Source organism: Palaemon carinicauda, chromosome 39 (assembly GCF_036898095.1).
Source record: "Palaemon carinicauda isolate YSFRI2023 chromosome 39, ASM3689809v2, whole genome shotgun sequence".
NCBI classification, from domain to species: domain Eukaryota; kingdom Metazoa; phylum Arthropoda; class Malacostraca; order Decapoda; family Palaemonidae; genus Palaemon; species Palaemon carinicauda.
Window position 1 is genome coordinate 60,108,316 of NC_090763.1, and position 23,741 is coordinate 60,132,056.

A 23,741-nucleotide genomic window follows, 5' to 3' on the forward strand; every position below is an offset into this window, starting at 1 on the left:
AATGGCTGAAAATAAAAAGAATAAAGATAAAAAAAAAAAGAATAAAGATAAAAAAATTTGACCCAGCAAGTATCAGCTAGAGACCTAATTTTCTGTAACCGTCCCAAATCTTGTAATAAATATCAGTGGGGAAAGAATCTGACCTCAGAGCACACCAGAATTTATGGTCTGACAATGAATCGAGAAGAGGCAGTTGTGAGGGATGAGTGAGTGGGGAAGGGGGGGGGGGGGTGTATACCATCTATAACAATATTGAAATAGAACTTCAATACTACAAATAAAAATATAAAAAAAGTGAAACGTTACGAAAAATTTGAAAAGTCAGAAATTTTCGAATTATCAGGCTGCGTTGTGAGGGATGGCTGGGGGAGGTAAGTCATTTATAATAAAATGGAGAAAGAAATTCAATACTAATCAAAATATAAGAAGTGGTAAGTTAAGAAACATTTGAAAAAGTTTGGGAAATTCTCGTATTTCTTATTATTTTAAAACAAAGTAATCCATTCACTGTTCCACTTTCGACTCTCATTCGCCCCTACGAGGAGATAAAAATGTCGATCCAAGACTGGCCACACATAAAAAAACCCCCTAATCATAACTCTGAAGTGAAAATAACTGCTTGGAGTCGCTGCGTCGTGCGTACTGGGGCATTTTAAAATGACCGTCGCACGAGAGAGAGAGAGAGAGAGAGAGAGAGAGAGAGATGAGAGAGAAGAGAAATGCGAAGTGGGGTGCCTTGACCTTTGACTAAATGGTATTTCCTAAAGCATGTGGCCTTCTGAATTTGAATCAACTCGAATCCTTCCAGGCCATTGCAGGGTTCCTGGAAGGTAAGCAACCATGGGTGGGTAGGGGGGAGGGGGTGGATAGGGGGGAGGAAGTGGGTAGGGGGGGAGGAGGTGGGAAGGAGGGGGGGGGGGGGCAGGGTTTTCGTGAGACCCGCAATACCTTCAAAGGCAAAAGGCTCGTTTGCTAGCACCGCATATTGCACCACTGAAGGGATACTTATTCGTGTTTCAACACCTGTGTAGAATTTGCACGATCCAACCTTGAGTGTAATTGCTCTCTCTCTCTCTCTCTCTCTCTCTCTCTCTCTCTCTCTCTCTCTTCTGGAGTATGGCCATCCAGTCTATGATATACATGACCACGTGGAACAGAATAGACGAGGTCAATAACCTGTGTGTTTGCACTGAGTCATTTGCTTCAATAAAAAAAAAAAAAAAAAAAAAAAAAAAAAAAAAAAAAAAAGAATCTTGAAATGTCTAGTCTTTCAAGCAGATTAAAGCCAAAGCCATCTCCATCTTCAAATGGAAACCACACCATTTTAATTGTAAAATCTCAGGCAGCATATGCACAATAATCTATCAATTAATTTATTCGAGTCTTTAATACTCAGTCACTGCTTTGGGATAGCATAGAATAATGATACTAAAGACCTAAGAAAATAATAAAACAGAAACTAATTATCTTTCATTAAAATAGGACTCTTTTAAAAGTTACTTACAATACCCCATCCACCATTGGCAATCTCAAAAGAAGAAAAGAAAAAAAAAAGAGAAACTCCAATTAAAGCCTCCACTACATTTTCCATTATTCAGTTCCTTGTGGTCCACCCTTTGGACCTCGCCTATTTGTCAACCCACATATTTATCCGTCCGTCAAACTCCCCAAGCTGCTGATCACGACGAGACACCTCATTACTATCGCGTGATCTATTGCGAAATTGCAGACTTAACTTGGCCAGGAGACGAGAACACAGCCATCGCCACTCTAAACTTGGATCAAATTTGCTGACCATAATGACCCGGGGCGTCACATCACGAGAGAAATATTTTCTGCGCAAACCGGCAATTCTCAGAGATCATCTTCTTCCTCGTCCATTTCTTCGATGCCGTCATATATATAGAGAAAAAAAAGTTAATGGGATCGCCGTTCCTTTGTCTTTCATATAGGGATGCTGAGAAATGAAATATTAAAAGGATGTGCTCACGAGAGCCTGTATAAGTACACACACGGATATATATATATATATATATATATATATATAAATAAACGAAGGCTACACAGACAATACAATTGAGGTTAAAATTCTGCAATATGTGTGTCATCATTATATGCCAATACAGAACAGTCACCAGCATCGCGTCTAACACCCCTATAAAGACTGCGCCATATATTTTCATGTTGAAGGCGCTCTTGTTTCTTTCACGCCATCTATCCAACTTTCTTCCTAAGCCAAACTCAACTCCTTTGTCCGATTACTTCTGTCCTATACAATCGTTCTACTAGATTATTGTTGTCAACTATTTTAATATCTTTGAAACATTTCATAATACATTAACGCATTAATTTTGTCGATTATACGCTGATCCTGATACGGAGTAATATATATATATATATATATATGTGTGTGTGTGTATATATATACTGCATATATATATATATATATACATATATACATATATATACATACACACATATATATATATATATATATGTATATATGTCTTAATCATCATTATCAGTTGCTAGTCCACTGCAGGACAAAGACCTCTCACTAACGTCTATTTATGGTTTTCTGGTCTTTTTTTATGTCATTATACAACCGAAAATTTTCTTAGTTCGTCAATCCATCGCATTCTCTTCCTTCCCTGCTTCGTTTGCTATCTCTACGGACCCATTCTGTTATTCTTTATGTACATCTATTATCTGTCCTTCTCATTATACTGAATGTTCTGCCCAAGTCCATTTCTCACACACACACACACATATATATATATATATATATATATACACACATACATACATAAGTCTTTTCATTTTCTAAATGGTTGTTGTGCCAGATTTCCTTAGAGATGAGCTTCATAACATAATTTTGTGGGGGGAGGGGGGGGGGGGGGAGAGTTAGACTGGACATAATCTGCGGCCCTAAAAAACGCAAGTTCAGTATTATACTACAATTGATTATGTAACTGCACTTTCATAAGGTAGTCATTGGGTTAACATCTCTACGTTATATACATACAATTTTATATATATATATATATATATATATATATACGTAGAAACACTCAAATATGTGAATTAAATTGCCTACAAAAGATCTGGTTTTCCACCATTTGAAAATCAATCAATATATTTCTTTAATTACTATGGCAGCCAAAAATTACATCTGTCAGCTATTTCTCACTGAGTATCTACACCTAAGAGGCAGATTTGAGATTAAAGTAAGAAGCAAAGGAGACTACGAGTCACATGAAGACTCAAAACCTATTGTACCAACCGTGTGTCACACGATCGTACATAAATTATTTTGTATATATTATGCTTGTATCTGCGCTCTTCCCTCGCATTAAAAAGAACCAGAATAAACATGTCTGCGTTTTTCCTCTGTAACATTGTCTGTTTCTCGAACATGAAAATTCCTGTTGCCTTGAGGTTTTGTATATAAAGGAGAGTGTTTCTTTAATAAAGTGACTCAGTTGATTGCTTCCTGCCTTTGAGTCACAACCACCTCTCGGCCCGTCACACTATCATTGTAATCAGCAATGTAAGTTCAAAATATCAATCTTGCAGCAAATGTTTTTATAGTGAATAGGCTGACATAAATCTCTTTTCATAGTTTATTTATGAAAGATCTATTCTAATGTTGTTACTGTTCTAAAGGTGTTATTTTTTCAATTTTTCATTACTTCTCTTGTTCTTTCCTTATTTCCTTTCCTCACTGGGCTATTTTTCCCAGCTAGAGCCCTTGGGCTTATAGCATCTTGCTTTTCCAACCAGAGATGTAGCTTAGCTAATAATAATAATAATAATAATAATAATAATAATAATAATAATAATAACTGATAAACTGGAAAGGGAAAATTCAATCTGGCGTCCCAGTTTAAAGTGGTCATCGCTTACAGAAATATTTCTCTACGCATAGGGGAAAATACTGCATCAGATTTCTCTACGAAAATATTGAAAATCAGGGAAATGATTATTTAGTTTCTACAGGAATTCCATTATAGATGGTACACAACAGCCGGACAGTATGTAGATCATATCCAATCTATGTCATTATCGTCTGAGTGATATAGCAGTTAGGTCACGTTTGATACGCCGTTTGTTACTCACCTCCTAGTGCCTACTGATAAGTAGGCTTAGGAAAAAAAGACGTTCCAAGAGAATAAAGACATCCGGTGGTAAAATGATACATATTATTATTATTTATTATTATTATTATTATTATTATTATTATTATTATTATCATTGGCTAAGCTACAACCCTAGTTAGAAAAGCAGAGTGCTAAGCCCAAGGGCTCCAATAGGGAAAATAGCCCAGTGAGGAAAGGTAATAAGGAAAAACTAGAGGAGAAGTTAAAGAACAATAATAACATTAAAATGAATCTTTCATAAATAAAGTATAAAACTTCAAAATAACAAGAGAAAGAGAAATAAGAAATAAGATACTGTCGTAAAACATTGAATTACAAGACATATAATCATATGAAAATTACTGACCATCCATCGGTCACAATTTTACTGAAAACTGGTCAAGTAAGAGAGAAGAATTTCGAATTAGATAGACCTTTTGTTTTTAGTAACCACAAGTATATAATATCGAATAAAAAACAAGACAGTTATAATTTATCTTTTAGACTAAAGGTGAAATAAAATATTAAATTTCATTGCTGAATAGTAAATAAAATATGGTAAAATACATATGATAAATGGTCTTCGAATGCCATTTCTTCAGCAGGAAGAATAAATTCTTAATGGCGCCATAATCATTCAGGAGAGAGAGAGAGAGAGAGAGAGAGAGAGAGAGAGAGAGAGAGAGAGAGAGAATAAAAATACTGGAAACGTTCAGACAAGGATATATAAATTCAACGAGAGAGAGAGAGAGAGAGAGAGAGAGAGAGAGAGAGAGATACTGGAAACGTTTCAGACAAGGATATACAAACTCAACGAGAGAGAGAGAGAGAGAGAGAGAGAGAATAAAAATACTGGAAAACGTTCAGACAAGGATATATAAACTCAACGAGAGAGAGAGAGAGAGAGAGAGAGAGAGAGAGAGAGAGAGAGAGAATAAAAATACTGGAAACGTTCAGACAAGGATATATAAACTCAACGAGAGAGAGAGAGAGAGAGAGAGAGAGAGAGAGAGAGAATAAAAATACTGGAAACGTTCAGACAAGATATATAAACTCAACGAGAGAGAGAGAGAGAGAGAGAGAGAGAGAGAATAAAAATACTGGAAACGTTCAGACAAGGATATACAAACTCAACGAGAGAGAGAGAGAGAGAGAGAGAGAGAGAGAGAGAATAAAAATACTGGAAACGTTCAGACAAGGATATATAAACTCAACGAGAGAGAGAGAGAGAGAGAGAGAGAGAGAGAGAGAGAGAGAGAAATAATAAAAATACTGGAAACGTTCAGACAAGGATATATAAACTCAACGAGGAGAGAGAGAGAGAGAGAGAGAGAGAGAGAGGGAGAATAAAAATACTGGAAACGTTCAGACGAGGATATATAAACTCAACGAAAAGAGAGAGAGAGAGAGAGAGAGAGAGAGAGAGAGAGAGAGAGAGAATAAAAATACTGGAAACGTTCAGACGAGGATATATAAACTCAACGAGAGAGAGAGAGAGAGAGAGAGAGAGAGAGCGAGAGAGAGAGATTTATTACATAAAATAGAAATATCAATCACTACGATTGCCAAGTATAGACTACACTTTTGAAAACAGAATTATGTGCATTAGTACTAATGGTGGAAGATGCTGAAAAAAAAAGCGTAATAATGAAATGGATCATAAATTTCATAAAAAAAATAACAGATATAATTACACAAATTACCATATACAAAAGAAAACGCAAAACATATACTAATAAAGAAGACATGTGTAATTACAACTTAGCGCAAAAATAAATAAGGATTCCAATAAATAAAGATTCCAAATTCCTCAGAAAAAAACTTAAGCTTTAATAGTCCACATATTTTAGAGCAAAATAGATAAAAATGGGAAGAGATATATCAGCATTATGGTAGTAGGTTGGCAAGGGCACCAGCCGCCCGTTGAGATACTACCACTAGAGAGTTATGGGATCCTTTGACTGACCAGACAGTACTACAATGGATCCTTCTTTCTGGTCACGGTTCACTTTCTCTTTGCCTACACATACACCGAATAATCTGGCCTATTCTTTACATATTCTCCTCCGTCCTCATACACCTGACAACACTGGGATTATCAAACAATTCTTCTTCGCCCTAGGGGTTAACTACTGCAATGTAATTGTTCAGTGGCTACTTTCTCTTGGTAAGGGTAGAAGAGACTCTTTAGCTATGGTCAGCAGCTCTTCTAGGAGAAGGACATTCCAAAATCAAAACATTGTTCTCTAGTCTTAGGTAGTGCCATAACCTCTGTACCATGGTCTTCCACTGTCTTGGGTTAGAGATCTCTTGCTTGCGGGTACACTCGGGCACACTATTCTATCTTATTTCTCTTCCTCTGGTTTTGTTAATTTTTTTTTATAGTTTATTTAAGAAATATTTATTTCAACATTTTTACTGTTTGTAAGATATTTTATTTTTCCTTGTTTCCTTTCCTCACTGGCTATTTTCCCTGTTGGAGCCCTTGGGCTTGTAGCATTCTGCTTTTCCAGCTAGGGTTGTAGCCTAGCAAGTAATAATAATATTAATAATTTATAGGTTTTACAAGAAATCCATTGTAGATGGAACCCAACGGGCGGAGAGCAGGTATATACAGTGGATCATATCCGATATATGTCATGATAGACGGAATTGTAGGGTCGTAAAATATTGAATTATAAAAAATAAAGCTTCCCAAAGTCTCAAAAATCTTGATCTCTAACCTCTATTAGTCCACATATTTCAGAGCAAAATAGATAAAAAATGTTAGATGTATCACAGCTTAGCCTGTAAATTAGTATTCCCAAAACCCTAAACACTCAAAAATCCTCCCAAAGCTTAAGCGTTAGCCCAAGTCTGACCCGTCTGGTCCGTCCTCTAAACGCCCGTTTGAAACCGACATCCTTCCATTTAACCTGTGTACTTTATCTTAATTACACGCTGGGTACCGATGCTAACCTGTGCAATAACAACACCTTTTCGAAGCCGAATTTGCATTCTCGCTGCTCTCCTGCACAGGTTTGAAAAAGGAAAATAAAAAGGATTCTACTGTTAATGGGTAAGATGTACAGAGGCTTAAATGATTTCGTATAAACTGACTACGGAAAAATGTAATTCTATAGTGATGTTTTTGTTTTTTAAGTTTCAATATCACTATGATTTTCTTGACTGTTTGACGTACAGTGTTAGAAAAAAAATCAAAAAAAAAAAAAAAAAACCATAAATTCAATCGGAAATTCTCCGTAAAAATATACTGTTCTAAACCGTATTTTGTAATGGATGAGGTAAATGCCTTTAATTCAAAGTGGCGGATAACTTATTTTTCAATTTAGCCCAGGATAATCTAATTAAAAATATATATATATATATATATATATATATATATATATATAATGGAAAAGCTGTATTTTAAGATTTGTGATAATCTAGAATTCGAGAGAATCAAATATAACGTGATGAATACTTTACAAGAATTCAAACAATTACTCACAAATGGAGACAAAACAATTGACAAATATATCAAATAGCGGAAAATACAAAGTAGGCCTTTCTCGTGATCATCAAACATCAGGGCCTAAAAATAGTTATACTTTTAATGCTTTAAGATGAATAAGATTTATCATGTCGCATATTAAAATTCTATATAAACATATCGAATGATTGGCTGATTCGGGGATCCCTACCTAGTAAAACTGACAGGAATATAAAGAAAAATTAGGAAATAATAAGAGAAACGAAAATCTGCTCCACGTGAAATACATTTAAGAATAATAAAACTGATGACCTAAAGAACAGAGTACAAAGGTGTAGTACATGTATATGCATATGTATGTATATATGCATATGTATATATGTATATGTATATATATATACATATATATATATATATATATATACTGTATGTACATTATATGTAAATATATATATATATATATATATATGTGTGTGTGTGTGTGTGTGTGTGTGTATTATAATCATTACATTACATTCATTTAAATATACGAATATTCATTAAACAGAGTGCCATTAATATAAATACACTATAAATATTAATACAAAATCAATTTGACATAGGAAAGACGTCAAATTCGATCTTTACGATTCCCTGAAAGCCTTAACTTTTCCTCTTTCCCCGAAAAAAAAACAAAACTAAATAAAACTTAAAAAGTAACGTATTCTGAGATACCTCTCCCGGAGGCTCAAGTCTCCTCGCTTGCATGTCTGGCTAAGTGAATGTTATAATCTGGGAGCTGTAACACCCCGAGCACACAGACGTGGACTTGGCCCCCGAGAGAACTCGAGAGACATGCAAAGTTGCAGCCCGACCGTGCAGTAATGATACTGTCGCAGACTAACAGCGACCGTGCAATAACGACCAAGAGATGATAATGTCCGAATCGCATGGAGAGGTAAGAGGGGAGAGGGGGTGTCGGAACACGAAGGTAAAGCGAACACCGGGAAGATAGGCCTCCTGTTTCTCTCTCTCTCTGTCTCTCTCTCTCTCTCTCTCTCTCTCTCTCTCTCTCTCAAATAAGCTCACAGATTGAGTAACAGGTTTATATATGCACATACGCACGCACATTATATATATATATATATATATAATTTATATGTGTATATATATATATATATATATATATACATATATATATATTATATATACATATATATATATATTATATATACATATATATATTATATATACATATATATATATTATACATATACATACATACATATATATATATATATATATATATACATATATATATATATACACATATATATAAAAAATACTTTCCCCCACAGAGTGAACATATAAGGTAGCTCCATACATTTCACCAACCAGGAAGAGACAAAATGCAACCTACAACTGCAAAGTACCTGAATAACTGCTTAGCTCTACAAATGCATAATGAGATTGAGACCTGCCCAATCGCTTAGTCACGTCCAAAAATAGAACCTGGTCATACAGCTACGTCCGTGAGTATGTTGACCACTAGACTACATGTATGTAAATAATTTATATATATATATATATATATATATACATATATATTATATACACGCAGTATATATATATATATATATATATAATATACACGCACATATATAAATGTTTTTGTGTGTATATTTGGTGTATGCGTTTGTGTGAGGTAGTACCCCTGAAGCATTCTATAATAACGTTTTCCTCTTAATATTCGGGATACTGTGAGTTTCGCCAGCTTTCAAGCCCCAGTAACAGAGCATTCATTCCACGCTTCACTAATCCAATATAAAATATTCCCAGGAAAATAAGAATGACGTAATTTTCGGGTTGCCCAGATAATGTTCAGAGAAGTCTGTCGCGGCCAGAGCCATAACTGGAGGCAAAGTCATTGAAGTAAGGTTCCCTGCACCTTTTAGCGTCTTATTGCCAAATTTTGCACCATTTGCCTATACTCAATTTTTTTTAATGATGCGCATTTGCACCGACTCGTAGCGGTGCCCTTTTAGCTCGGAAAAGTTTCCTGCTATCTGATCGGTTAGAATTATCTTGTCCAACCAATCAGTGTGCAGGAAACTTTTCCGAGCTAAAAGGGCACCGCTGCGAGTCGGTGCAAATGCGCCTTATTAAAAAAAATGAGTATAGTATTTTACATCTGGGGCAGCAAAAATGAAGACTTGCACATTCGTTCGGATGGTGCCACACAGAAAAGGACAAGAGCTAGTTAATTTTTCTACCTACAGTATATGACTAGTACATACTTTTTCTACTGGATGTTAAGTCAACGGTAAAATTTATTTGCCTAATATTGCGGTTTCCACGATTACTGTTATTAACTAATCCCTCTAGTTGAAAATATTTTGTATTCGAGATACACACAACGTTACTAAAGATACAATTTTGTTTTTTAACATATAAGTTCACTACTCGCTGGAGCCATTAACACAAAATACTAATCTATCTCCGCCAATGACGAAAAAGAAGGAAATGAAAAAAAAAAATAGAAGAAAAACGTTGAGTCTACTCCTGATAGAAGGAAAAGACCCACCTCTTAAAACATTGTATAAAAAGGAAACGTGAATAAAATACAATAAAGCAAACTATACAAAAAGACGCATACTATTATCAGTAACAAAAAATAAACACCGTACCATTTATAATACAAGAAGAAATATACATAAGATTGGTTTTTTGGAAATATCCAGCCGCCCGGCCTTTATTAGAGAAGTTACGATAGAATTACTATCAAGATGAATTAATAAAATTTAAAATAAATACCAGCAAATGAAGATTTTCGAATGAACAAAGCAATATCAAGTGAGATCGAAGTTCCTTTTCATAGTTTTGTTCCCTCATAAGCCTCTCGGATTTTCTTATTACTTTTTTTTTAGCTTTATTTTTAGAAAATTTCGATTAGATTTTAATCATTTCACGAAATTCAGAGGATCATAATAGGAAGTTTTAAGAATTTTAGTTTATAAGACCGAGATTTTGATAGCAGTAATTCATTTAAAGAAACCTTCCATTGATGATACTGAAATATCTTATATTAATCTAATGTATATATCAAACACCTTATTGAGGCAGAAAAAGAAAAGTGAACACAAAATTGCATTTATAATAACCATTAAATAATAAGAATAATTATAAAAGAATAAAAATAAAAAACGTCGAGGACAATTTATAAATTTCTATTCCTGCGCACGAAAAACACACAATTAGCAATACTTATTTAATCATGACTTTAAATCATATTTCTATAACTTTTATGAAAACGGAAAGATTCATGGAAAAAAAAAAAAAAAAAAAAAAAAACCTATTTACTCATGAATCTAAATCATATTTCTATACCTTTTATGAAAACGGAAAGATTCATACAAAAAAAAAAAAAACCTATTTACTCATGACTTTAAATCATATTTCTATACCTTTTATGAAAACGGAAAGATTCATACAAAAAAAAAAAAAAAAAAAAACCTATTTACTCATGAATCTAAATCATATTTCTATACCTTTTATGAAAACGGAGATTCATACAAAAGACATATTTACTCATGAATCTAATTCATATTTCTATACCTTTTATGAAAACGGAAAGATTCATACAAAAAAAACCTATTTACTCATGAATTTAAATAATATTTCTATACCTTTTATGAAAACGGAAAGATTCATACAAAAAACCTGTTTACTCATGAATTTAAATCATATTTCTATACCTTTTATGGCAACGGAAAGATTCATACAAAAAAAAAACCTATTTACTCATGAATCTAAATCATATTTCTATACCTTTTATGAAAACTGAAAGATTCATACAAAAAAACCTATTAAATCATGAATTTAAATATTTCTATACCTTTTATTAAAACGGAAAGATTCATACAAAAAACCTATTTACTCATGAATCTAAATCATATTTCTATACCTTTTATGAAAACGTTGAGATTCATACAAAAAAAAAAAAAACCTATTTACTCATGAATTTAAATCATATTTCTATACCTTTTATGAAAACGGAGATTCATACAAAAAAAAACCTATTTACTCATGAATCAAAATCCTATATCTCTCTTTTTATGAAAACGGAAAGATTCATACAAAAAATCTATTTACTCATGAATCTAATTCATATTTCTATACTTTTAATGAAAACAGAAAGATTCATACAAAAAACCTATTTACTCATGAATCTAATTCATATTTCTATACCTTTTATGAAAACGGAAAGATTCATACAAAAAAAAAAAAACCTATCTACTCATGAATCTAAATCATATTTCTATACCTTTTATGGAAATGGAAAGATTCATACAAAAAACCTATTCACTCATGAATTTAAATCATATTTCTATACCTTTTATGAAAACGGAAAGATTCATACAAAAAACCTATTTACTCATGAATCTAAATCATATTTCTATACCTTTTATGAAAACGGAAAGATTCATACAAAAAACCTATTTACTCATGAATCTAAATCATATTTCTATACCTTTTATGAAAACGGAAAGATTCATACAAAAAAACCTATTTACTCATGAATCTAAATCATATTTCTATAACTTTTATGAAAACGGAAAGATTCATACAAAAAAAAAAACCTATTTACTCATGAATCTAAATCATATTTCTATACCTTTTATGAAAACGTTGAGATTCATACAAAAAAAAAAAACCTATTTACTCATGAATTTAAATCATATTTCTATACCTTTTATGAAAACGGAGATTCATACAAAAAAAAAACCTATTTACTCATGAATCAAAATCCTATATCTCTCTTTTTATGAAAACGGAAAGATTCATACAAAAAATCTATTTACTCATGAATCTAATTCATATTTCTATACTTTTAATGAAAACAGAAAGATTCATACAAAAAAACCTATTTACTCATGAATCTAATTCATATTTCTATACCTTTTATGAAAACGGAAAGATTCATACAAAAAAAAAACCTATCTACTCATGAATCTAAATCATATTTCTATACCTTTTATGGAAATGGAAAGATTCATACAAAAAACCTATTCACTCATGAATTTAAATCATATTTCTATACCTTTTATGAAAACGGAAAGATTCATACAAAAAACCTATTTACTCATGAATCTAAATCATATTTCTATACCTTTTATGAAAACGGAAAGATTCATACAAAAAACCTATTTACTCATGAATCTAAATCATATTTCTATACCTTTTATGAAAACGGAAAGATTCATACAAAAAAACCTATTTACTCATGAATCTAAATCATATTTCTATAACTTTTATGAAAACGGAAAGATTCATACAAAAAAAAAACCTATTTACTCATGAATCTAAATCATATTTCTATAACTTTTATGAAAACGGAAAGATTCATAAATTTGAATCTCCGAGTTCCTGCATATAAAGAAAAATTGAATTAAAACAGATTTACTTATGGATTCAAAGCTCCATGCCTGTTTCTACATACAAACACACACACAAACAGCTGATGCAGCCTATGGCTTTCCTCCCTGGGCAACCGGATGCAGACACGCAATACACATACTGGTAACAAAGAAAGTTTGTCTGCAACAAGAGAGAGAGAGAGAGAGAGAGAGAGAGAGAGAGAGAGAGAGAGAGAGAGAGAGAGAGAGAGAGAGGCAGGTGCTAAAAACCGACACGTAACAACGTAACTGTGCAGTTTTTGCAAACCGTCTTATGAGACGGCAATAAAAATTCTCTCTCTCTCTCTCTCTCTCTCTCTCTCTCTCTCTCTCTCTCTCTCTCTCTCTCTCTCTCTCAAAGCCGTCTTACCACTTTTTTCCGAAAAATTTTCCTTCCCTGGTATAGTTTCCCTTAATATCCTTTTTGTTTCCTAGTTTCGGTAAATCACAATGAAAGATACATTTCTTCCTTAATACATTTTTTTTTACTATCTCAGCGTTGAGGTGTGTGTGTGTGTGTGTGTGTGTGTGTGTGTATGATTACATAACCTGTAAAACAAAAATAAAGCTTGTTCTTTGCTTGAAAAACAATGACCTAAGGACAGAAACCTTAAATATAAATACAGTATATATATATATATATATATATTATATATATATATATATATATATATATATATATACATATATATATATATATTTATATATATATGATAGATAGATAGATAAATAGATAGATAGATAGATATGAAATCTACGTAAACTGCCACCTCACTGGCTTGGCAAGCGTGCTTGCCAACTCTGCCAACAAGCAGTCACATTGAGGGGGGGGGGGGGGAGGAGGAGGAGGATGAAGTGGGGCATTTAGTTCAGAAAATGGTCTGAGATTATGGACATTAAGGTATCAGAATTCGTAAAAGATAGAGGATCTCTGGTACAATCATTTTCACAGCCGTGTTTCAGCTTGACGAGAACACATACTTGGCCATAGGGTATAAGTATTTGATAAATACTCTCTATTTATTGTAAAATAATAACACTGAATTAAAATATCCTTAAAATTCTGGCCCAGTTTTAACGTGTACCTATTCAAGTTACGAACTTATTTTCTGCAACTTCGAAACAATAACGTATATCATAAGATGGCATCGTATAAAAAAATAATACCGATTTTGTGTGTTGTATCTTTTTCCACGACACATTGTCCATTATTTATTAATGTCTCCGCAAAGAATCCAGGCGAAATAAGCCCCACCCCTAATGACGTCATAGCCAATCGCGTTGTCTCCTACTTTAGCAACGGTCACAATACATCCCCTTACAAATTTGAGACCACTATTAACGTGGGAGACATGCTTGGCTATGACGTCATCAAGGCGTGTGGTTTATTTCGCCTGGAATCTTTGCGGCGACTATAGACACGAAAGATATTAGGCATTTTATATTCGGTGCAATTTCGACACATTGCTCTCTTTTTCGTAGCCCGCTTGCATATTATCTTATCACCTCCTAAGTACCCGTATCTCTTCAAAATTCTCCGTGGTGATGTTTTCTTTTTCCTCATAGCCATCTATCATTAGCTTTTTTTTTTATAACCAATTTCCACCAAGGTCTTCATAACCTGTCTCTTAGGTGTTCAGGAAAGTTGTTCTATTTACGTTCCATCATAAAAACATCTCCAGTTATTTTAAGATTTTCGTTCCTTTAACTATGTAACTGTCGAACGGTGTTCTTAACAGTATTAATGTGTTGACACCATTAATTCCAAGGTAGGTTGCTCATTCTACCTTAGAGCTATATATTAGTTTTGAAGAACATTACATAATCTAAACAAAATACTAAAGTTAATTACCAGAAACCCAAGAATTGAAATACATTAGCGTATTATTAACTACATTTCATTCATAATTTCGTTTTCACAATAAACAAAACCATCACTTCGTGAATAAATTTTGCGGGTGTGTAATCAAATTTCCAAGATATGACTATTACTATAATATTCCTTCATATAAAAACGTACAAATTTAGTTGAAATCTAGTGTATACCCCTAAGTCAAATAAACGAACGAGAGGAGAGAGAGAGAGAGAGTGAGAGAGAGAGAGAGAGAGAAGTGAGAGAGAGGAGAGAGAGAGAGAGAGAGATAATACTCTCAAATCCTGTTGATTGCAATTACGTCTCCCAATTTTCTTCGGCGCCAGATAACCTGTCCATATTGAAGTAATCTTGAATATTGAGAGTTGAGGAGGAATAATATTAACAGTTTCCCTAATTATTCCCTCGGGATTAAGGCTTTTATGATCGATTGAGCGTGTATGTGGAGAGAGAGAGAGAGAGTGAAGAGATGAGAGAGAGAGAGAGAGTGAGAGAGAAGAGAGAGAGAGAGAGAGAGAGAGAGAGACACTTCCATCTTTGAGCAATGACTCACGAAAGAAGCCAGAGGTTCTTGGCCTGTAAAGTCTGCCAGCAAGGTGAGAGATTATTACTAAACATACACGCACAAAGAGAGAGAGAGAGAGAGAGAGAGAGAGAGAGAGAGATGAGAGAGAAGAGAGAGAGAGAGAGAGAGAGAAAACGCAGCCCGACCGACCATATCACACTCCTGTTTACGTTCCAGTGACGCAGTTTGAGGCAACTTAAGCTTTCGGTCACCCCCCCCAAAAAATCACCCCCACCTCCCTCCCCCTCTGAAACCCCCGTGCCTCCCTCCACCCAACTGGCAATTTACATACGAGAAGGGTACATTAATATCTGACTCCGGTGTGAAAGATGAGGCAGCAGACGTAGCAATTTGCTTCTTAGGAATTTCGGGTATCTAGCGCTGGCCTCTAAACCGATGAGAGGAAGCAACGTGCACGGCTTTGATCTGGCATCTACATTAACCACCATTTACAGTTTTCTATTTTTTTGTTTCTTTTATTCGAAAAAACACTCAGACATTCTTTTTTTTCCTCAGAGGTGAATTCTTATTCGTTAAGAGAGGTCAGGGTAGCAATGCGACGGGTAGGGAGCAGAGTTGAGGGGCAATGTCGAGTCTGGTTTTAATTGAGGGCAACGTCGTCGAATCTGGAGGAATTGAGGAATTTGAGGTACTGTAAAACGTCCAGGAAAATATGAAAACTATTATCTTCGTTGATTAGATTCTCCATCCCTCGGGCAGTTATAAAAACGGGGAAAGAGAAATTTTTCTCGGTGGCATAAATTAATAAAGATCCGTTAGACCAGAAAAACTGCCCAAATAAAATTACCGTAAAGACACATAATTATTCAAATACTATATAATTAAATAAACAGACTTAATAGTAAAAATCTGCAACTTTCTCTCAGAGGAAAATAAAAATAAAATACCCGCCGTTAGAACAAAAAGAAATAATGGTAGCACACTAGGAGAAATAAAAAGGAAAAAAAAAAATCAGACGGAAAATATATCTTCATAACTTTCCTTCACCATGTAGCAAAAACTTATCTACAAATTATCACTAACAAATAACACTTTTTTTTTCTTGGTACTTCTTTTTATTGGAGGCAAGGACAATATAGAAAATGAAAATTCCATCACTATAAATAAATAAATAAAAAATCTATGAAATTTCACCTCCTTTTGTGGCCACAAAGATACACAAAACGCCCGCCCCCATGAACAAAAAAAATACATAACTTCTCTCACTCTCAGCCGTCAAAAATTAAAACAAATCACCGACAAAAAATGATTCTATGCGTCCTTTCTTACCTCAGGGCGTCAGAATATACAAAATGCCACCATTGAAAATAAAGAAAAAAAATATTCAAAGTAACTTCTTTTCCTCTGAAGCGTCAATCACCTGCCGGCGGTGTGGCCTTCTTTCCTTTCTTTTAATTACTTGTAAACCACAAGAAACTGTAGTTGACATCCACCTAGAATAATTATAATGAACATTCTCTTTAACAGGAGCATCAAGGAAGCCTACACATAAGGCCCAGCTGACCAGCCTTTCAAGCGGGATTTCCGACCGAAAGATAAACGGATCCGTAACACTGTCATGCCCCGATTGACTTAATTACAGATGTTGACAGTGGTGGTCGTTAGGGGAGAAGTACCTACATTCCAACGACGCGAAGAAAAACACAAACAAAAAAAGGAAGAAAGTAATAGGATGCTTAATGCCAGCCAATCTCTACGGAGGATGATGTACAGAAATTAAAGGAATCATTCCGAACTATTAATTGGAAACCGTAAATGGACAAAGGAGAATCGGAGGATTTTCTCTGAAGATGCAAATGGTGCTTAGATAACATCTAATGAGGATTGGTTTTCGCTTGGAAATTAAAAGTATAATTTGTACTCTTATTCAATTAGGTAGGACGTTAACAATACAGTTCTGAATGATAAATAAATAAATAAATATATATCTATATATATATATATATATATATATATATGTGATATTATATACATATATTATACAGTATATATATATATATATCTATATATATATATATATATATAATATATATAATATATATATATATGTACATATATATATACACACACATATATATGTGTGTATATATATAAATTATATATATATATATATAATATATATATATATATATATATATATATATATATATATAACGAGAAAAATATGAGAAAACGCTTCTGGTAACATTCTTAATTCGGCGATTTAGATTATTAAAGTTTTCTACTTGAACGGTATGTTTACGTGCAGGCTTTTTTTTTATATAACCCATCGTTTTAACATTCCTGAAAGGTTTATATAATCTATCGTTTTAAGATTTTTCACAGGATTTATATAATCTATCGTTTTAAGATCCTTCAAAGGATTTACGTAATCTATCGTTCTAGGATCTTCAAAGGATTTATGTAATCTATCGTTTTAAGATCTTCACAGAATTTATATAATCTATCGTTTTAAGATCTTTCACAGGAGTTATATAATCTATCGTTTTAAGATCTTTCACAGGAGTTATATAATCTATCGTTTTAAGATCTTTCACAGGAGTTATATAATCTATCGTTTTTAAGATCCTTCAAAGGATTTATGTAATCTATCGTTCTAAGATCCTTCAAAGGTTTACATAATCTATAGTTTTAAGATTTTTCACGGGATTTATATAATCTATCGTTTTAAGATCCTTCAAAGGGTTTATATAATCTATCGTTCTAAGATCCTTCAAAGAATTTATGTAATCTATCGTTCTAAGACCCTTCAAAGGATTTATATAATCTATCGTTCTAAGATCTTTCAAAGGATTTATGTAATCTATCGTTCTAAGATCCTTCAAAGGATTTATGTAATCAATCGTTTTAAGATCCTTCAAAGGATTTATGTAATCTACCGTTCTAAGATCCTTCAAAGGATTTATGTAATCTATCGTTCTAAGATCCTTCAAAGGATTTATGTAATCTATCGTTCTTACATCCTTCAAAGGATTTATGTAATCTATCGTTCTAAGATCCTTCAAAGGTTTTACATCATCAATAGTTTTAAGATTTTTTCACAGGATTTATATAATCTATCATTTTAAGATCCTTCAAAGGATTTTCATAACCTATCGTTTCAAGATCCTTCAGTAACTTAATGCTCAGGATTCAGAGGTGTTAAAAAAAACCATTTTAATCTTAAGTTTTAATAGATAAAAAGTTCCACTCCGTTAAAGTCAAAACACCTTGACAAATCTGTTTGTGAATCTTACCAGTGCTTTTATTAATCAATTAGTTATCTTTTATCATAGAGCACCTACTCAAGGGTCAATAATGGGACTCACAGACTTATATCTCCACGTCAATGACCTTAGATGTCAGGATGCCAGATAACTCTTAATCAATGAATGAATCAATCAGACTCATATCTTGATCACACTATAAATAAGTTCTGACTTTCGTGAAGGAAATAAAGTATTTTTGTTTGCTTCAGAAAAATAAAATTATTTGAATATTAAATATTTGCCCATCGCAACTTATTCAAATCAATTTCCTATACTCAGATACTTTTTTTTTTTTTTCTACGAAGAGATTATAACGAAGTTACGTCTCAGAGACTTACTTAACCATAAGAAATGCGACACCAAATACAGGGCTTCCCTTTTCTTCCGGTCTGTGAAAGTATGTAGTCTGACGAGTGAAAGCCGCAAATCACAGTTTGACCGTGAGAATTGCTTCATGTACACGATAGCGTCACACTAACAATAGTTACCCACACAAGCTTAATGAAAATGTATAGTAACAAACTGTTTATGTTGATATTAAAGCTCTTAAATGGACGCATTCATAACTCATTGTTGGGATAATATTCTGCATAACAAATTATCTATTATTTGTTATTTTTTTTATGATACTGTCTTTTAAAAGTCTACTAACTGTTTAATGAAAATGTATAGTAACAAACTGTTTATGTTGATATTGAAGCTCTTAAATGGAAGCATTCATAACTCACTGTTGGGATAATATTCTGCTTAACATATTATCTATTATTTGTTATTTTTTATGATACTGTCTTTTAAATGTCTACCAACTGTTTAATGAAAATGTAACAAAATGTTCGATGTTGATACTGAAGCTCTTAAATGGATACAGACATAACTCACTGTTGCTATAATAATCTGCATAACAAATTATCTATTATTTGTTATATGTCTTATGAAACTGTCCTTTAAATGTCTACTAAATGTTTAATGAAAATGTAACAGAATGTTCCATGTTGATATTGAAGCTCTTAAATGGACATAGACATAACTCACTGTTGGGATAATATTTTGCATAACAAATTATCTATTATTTGTTATTTATTTTATGATACTGTCTTTTAAATGTCTACTAACTGTTTAATGAAAATGTAACAAACTGTTCTACATTGATGTTGAAACTCTTAAATAAATGGACACAGACATAACTCACTGTTGGAATAATTTACTGCACAATAGATTATCTATCATTTGTTATTTGTGTTATGACACTGGTCTTTAAAATGTCTACTATCTGCATGTAACTCATATTTGCATGTGGCAATTCTAAATGTTATTCTAAATCTTCTAGTTGAATAGATTTGTCACTGGCACTTTCCTCATAGAGTTATTTTTATCGAGTTTCTCTTTTTTACAATGCAACATTTAATACACTCTAATTCTTTATTTTGGGATTTGCTTTAATGAAAAATTTAACTACTTTACTATTTCTATCATTGATGTTTAATCATGCATAGTTCCGGAAAAAAAAAACTAGAATTATTAGAATTCAAAAATATTTCAACTAAGGCTAAACTCAATAAGTAGCCTTACTATTTCAAAAATATCCACACTTGATTTTAAAAGAAAAAAAAATAGGTAAAATATAAAATATTTCATAAGAAAGCAAATAATACGGAGTTTTCATTTAAAAATAGAATTCCATATTGCAAGACATCTGAAATATTTAGCTTCAAACGCTACACTTTTGTTAATTAATCCTCACATTATCAAAGGATAGAGCTAAATTTAACCGAATATTTCCTTAAGCACATTCATCTGGGTCCTATTTCTTGGATTGAGTTTACGAATTCATGTTAGAAGGCCCAGCAACGGGGCCTGGAAGGCCATTCAGCACCCATTTTAACAGAGGGAAAACCTACAGTTGCAGTAGGAAGGGAAAGCTAATGAGACTGTACAGCAAGATAGAAGAACGAAGCGGATACCGAGGTGCTGTAGAAGGATAAAAAATGAGCAGCTTCTGGGATCGAAAGGATGCTCCAAAGGATGCCCACAGTGATCCATTTAAGGTGCACTGAAAGTATGAATAAGTGGGTCGCGGACAGTGGCTCCTAAATAATGTTTTTATATTAACCAGGCTGACATGAGCCTTTTTATTGTTTATATAGGACATATCTCTTTTTGACGTTGTTAATAGTTTATATAGGACATATCTGTTTTGACGCTGTTACTGTTTTTTAGAATGATATATTGCTAATTTATTCTCATCATTTATTTATTTCCTTATTTCCTTTCCTCTCTAGGCTATTTTCTCCTGTTGGAGCCCTTGGGCTTATAGCATCTTGCTTTTCCAACTAGGGTTGTAGCTTGGCTAGTAATAATAATAATAATAATAATAATAATAATAATAATAATAATAATAATAATAATAATAATCTCAACATTGATATGTTTCTTTTAATCTATATGACTTTTCAAATTTTAGGTGTGATTCTCTACAACAAATTTACTTTTTGAGAAATACATTCGGTATGTCTGTTTCGATTCCACAAAAAAAAAATTGGTTATTGAGAAAGTCTTTTAAAATTTACGGTGATCAATCTATTCCGAAGAAGTGTTTTAATTCTTTCATTCTGCCTATGTTTCGAGTAGTTCTCCTGTCTGGTTTTCAACTGCGGAATCTCTTCTTAATATATATATATATATATATATATATATATATATATATATGTGTGTGTGTATATATATATATATATTATATTATATATATATATATATATATATGTATATACATACACATATACATACACTCACTATATATATATATTATATATATATATATATAATATATATATATATATATATATATAGACAGATGATGTAAGTGTGTATTTATGTAGGATGAATTACCTTCAAATTAAAAAAAAAATAGAATATCAAATAAAATATGCTTAGAGCAATTTCTAACATCAAGCCATGGTACAAACTGTCATTGAATTCCAAATCTATAAGTAAAACGTTCATCAGTAGAGCAACCAATTCAGTATAGTATACAATTTCACCATTTAATGAGTGAACTGCATCAAATAAACAATGACGAAATCCATGATGATTTTGTGGGTAACGAAATAACGACAATGAAGGCTGGGAATGATAGTAATGTATATGTGAATGTTGTAATCGTCTGGAACAAGTACCAATGCTGGATCTAAAACTTTTCAAGACCATTAAAAACTTTCTTCATAACCCCCTTGATTTCACCTGCTACTTTCTACTAAGCCTAAATCTCCAGGTATATTTCATCTATGATTTAGCCATAACTAAAAGATACATAAATTACTTTATAACTGTTGATATCGAATGAATGCGACGCCAGATATACAGGGAAATAAGAAAATAAATAATGCATGCAGAAGCAGCCAAGGCACAAAATGGCCAAGAACCGCTTATTTCATAAGAAAAGTATAGCTGATACTGAAGCTATATTCTATCATCTTATTCGTGAATGACACTCTAGCTTGAAAAAAGTATGTTTTATTGCGTAATTGCTATTTTCGTTTGTTTCACATGAATGTTTACGCATGTTTTGGATAAATAATCAATCATCACCATCTCCTCCTACGCCTATTGACGCAAAGGGCTTCGGTTAGATATCCTCAGTCGTCTCTGTCTAGAGCTTTTAAATTCAATAATTCTCCATTCATCATCTCATACTTTACGCTTCATAGTTTTCAGCCATGTAGGCCTGGGTCTTCCAACTCGTCTAGTGCCCTTTGGAGTCCAGATTTAAGTTTTACTTATATATAAAAAATCATTAGCTTTATAAAATGCAAACGTTCACTTGTTATTTTTCTGTGTTACGATGTTCTTGGCAAACGTAAAACCCGAAAATGAAGAATAGTTTAAAGTACTCCCTATATCACTTTATCGTTGGCGTAATCTCTTATAGCACAAGTGCATGCACAGAATAAATCAAGCGTATTTAATGGACCTTGAGCATATACTAATTCAAACAATCTTTACTTTCTTTAATTAAAAACCCCAATCTTCGCTTCTCTTTGGAGCCGTCTTATTTCTTTTGCCTTATTACAATCATCATTTATTTTCAGATGCCAGCCCCTTCGGCGTTATCAAAATGCAATTGATGATACAAATACAGTTTAAAGGAAATTGGTAAAATCTACATAATTTGTTTTTAATCCGTCTTACAGCTGAGACTGAAACTTTACCAGAACTCTCTCTCTCTCTCTCTCCTCTCTCTCTCTCTCTCTCTCTCTACGTTTCCATTCCCTATCATAATTTTCTTTCAGTTTGGAGAGAGAGAGAGAGAGAGAGAGAGAGAGAGAGAGAGAGAGAGAAATTTGGTTTGTTCTAAAATCCGTTTTACAGCGAACACCAATATATATATTCTCTCTCTCTCTCTAAACTAAAAGAAAATTATGAAAGGGAATGGAAACGGCATTCTTAAATGTCTTTTTTAATCTCCCTTAAATCTCAAGTCGATAACCATTGGCATGTGAACAGAGATCGTTATCCAAGCACCCTATTAGACCCAACTACCTGAAACAAACCTTTTTTTTTTTTTTTCTCCTGACCCATTTTTCATTTTTCTGATAAATTTACAGAAATTAAGAGAATCCTTAAGGGTGCTTTTAAGGCGAACGTCCTATGTAAATCATATTTGAGGTCTATTGGGAAGAGACCGAATGTTATCTTAAGTCAGATAAATTCGTGTGAAACGAGACAGACTTGGTAAACTAAACGAAATGGAAAACTGGAGAACATGAATAAAATAAATGAATTCTGAATGAAAATCCAAATAAGATTATTCACATTGAAATATACATGAAAAAGTAATTTTCATTAAAATACACAATTCAAACTAAAAAAAAAAAAAAAAAAAAAAAAAAAAAAAAAAAAAAAAAACCTACGTTAATAAAAAGCAGTGTTTATAGCAAACGTAGCCTCAAAATTTCAAGATAATTATCAAAAGAAACTATTGTTACAAAATT

At 32.7% G+C, this 23,741-nt stretch overlaps 1 protein-coding gene across 6 annotated transcripts in view; it reads left to right on the forward strand.

The window, feature by feature from the left end:
* Positions 1-23,741, forward strand: part of LOC137631213 (EGFR adapter protein-like) — a 1,066,467-nt gene that overhangs the window by 880,339 nt on the left and 162,387 nt on the right. The window lies entirely within an intron of this gene.